The sequence below is a fragment of the Pygoscelis adeliae genome, unplaced genomic scaffold (genome assembly GCF_000699105.1).
Source record: "Pygoscelis adeliae isolate BGI_AS28 unplaced genomic scaffold, ASM69910v1 Scaffold329, whole genome shotgun sequence".
NCBI classification, from domain to species: domain Eukaryota; kingdom Metazoa; phylum Chordata; class Aves; order Sphenisciformes; family Spheniscidae; genus Pygoscelis; species Pygoscelis adeliae.
This window is the reverse complement of record NW_008825554.1, coordinates 510,704-513,054: the sequence shown is the minus strand read 5'-3', so window position 1 is coordinate 513,054 and position 2,351 is coordinate 510,704.

The window sequence follows — 2,351 nt, the reverse complement described above, 5'->3', positions numbered from 1 at the left end:
AAGAGGATAAGGAGGGAAAGGGTGCAAGTGAAATAGCAAACAGACTGGTGAAGTTTTGGAAGAAGAGAAGGGATGTGAAGAAAGAGCGTAGAAGCACGTCTAGGAAGAGGGAAGAAAAGGAGAGACTTGTTGCAACTAGTGAGAAGCAAAAGAGGAAGAGTGCGGATTGCAACATGCTTTCTGCTGAAATAAATCACCTATAGTCTCTCCTGAGAGAATTAAAATTAGTTCAGATGGAGAAACTGAGATGTTAATCTAGGCTGGTGGCAGAAGGAGGTGAAGCAGGAGAGAATTAGTGTGTAGTGGAGACTCCGGTTACAAGACGGTTTCTCTTAACATATGCAACAGACTTCTAGCACCGGGAGGAAAAGAGAGAAAACAAGGATCTGGGAAGCAAGTATGTATAATACTTTAAAAGGGAAGAAGACTTACTGATACTGCATTCACCTTTTACAAACATTAAGGCTTTTGAAACATTCACCTGAGTACGGTATTCAGTTGCTGGTTTACAGCGATATATGCATTAGTTACAGGATTAGTTACCTTCTCTCAGTGTATCATTTCAACTTTGAGTATTTACAAAGAAGTAGACTAAGTAAGGTACCTGGGGTATTTTTGTATTTATTCAACTGTTCAGACTATACTTTGGTATTTTTCAGTACATTTTTGAAGAAAATGTGTATGTCCTGACTGTTAATTCTGTAATACGATTCATGAAATGTCTGACGTCTGAAGCTCTAGGGGGAGAGGAGGGAAATTGCTTGCAGATCGCCATGTGCTGCTGTGCTTCCACTTGGGGAATGCATGGCCATAACTATGGGAGTCATGAAATCGTTAATTAAAGACTTCATAGTTGTGTTGCATCCTTTTTTAAAGATTAAATGCAAAATTTTTTTATTCATCTAAAGCTATGCACATGCAGATTTTCAGACAGAGTAAGCAGCCCTGTTTCTCTAGTTAATTACCTCAATAAATAGGAGTGAGCTGCTGGTATTTGAAAATCATGTGTGTGGTAGACAGAGCGAGGAAGAGAATAGTTTTCTGCAGCGTTCTGTTGTTGGCCTATAACGGTATATAATGCACTCAGGTTGAAAGGGTGGTACTGATACTCACGATACCACCATGGCTATAACAGAAGTTTACTGCAATAAAACTAAATATTGCAATAAAATTAAATGTTTGTGTTACCATTACAAAAAAAATTGCAACACCGCTCCATTTTTCCTGTGGTGAAATTACTCTCTGTTTGTATATATGCATATGTGTGTGCATATATAGATATAAGTATGCTTATATACACATAATCTGTGTTCATAAAGACATGTACACACACACATGCATTCTGAATGAATTGTCCTTGCTTCTTGAAAATGGCTAATATTCCCTGGAAGGGGAAATGGAGAGAGGTAGTGATTTTATTGATACTAGTCGATCTCACAAATGAAGATCAATTTTGCAATGAACAGTGTAGACAAACACTGTGGAAATGCTGTTCCTGTCTCTGTCTAAGACAGGAGACAACAGATGGGTATAGGTAGACAGGAGAGCATGGTGGGGAAACTCGACAAGACTCACCAACAGCCTTACGCATTCGCTATGCCAATGCAGTACGTATGTGGTCCGCAGTGGTGACAGTAGTAGTCAGGATTCAGGAAGGGATTTGTCTGAGGATGAACTGGAAGTGAAAGCAGGTGGACAATATTTGGACTAAGAATATATTGCAGGAGATGAGAGCAGAGGCTCCCCAGATCTGAACAGGAGCTTGGTTTGAGAAGAAAGTTAACAGTGGGTGAGTGAAGGGGCTGAATGGTGGTGGCAGGTCCACGGAGGCACCCCAAGAGGGATGGGCAGCCAGAGTGGAAGTACGCAGAGGGATCATGGGGAAGAGAAAAAAAGTTTGCAGATGAGCGGGCCAGGAAAACGGACATAAAAAGCCAAATGTGGGAAGAGACATTACAGAATTAGGGAAATGTAGGGGAGTCATCCTCTCTTTGCCACCTAAGTGAGCAACTCTAACCTATCTGTATTGTTAATAAAGACCAATACTTCCAAAAAGCCTTTTCACTCCTTTTCTCTCTAGTGATTATAGAGAACTTGAAAGATGTCTGGCTTAACCAAGATACCAAACTTTTGGACAGCTCAGTTACATGAAATGAAGGGTCTATTTTCATTACCCTTTCTGTTCTAATGAACATCCTGCATTATTTAGCATTCATACAGTTTTATAGGAAATAGTATTTGATTTTTACTTTTTTTTTTTTACTTCTGAAATTATATACTACATACTCAAAGAAAATACAGTTGCTGCACACAGAAGCAGGAATATCTTGCCATCTAACATTCTCCTCTCT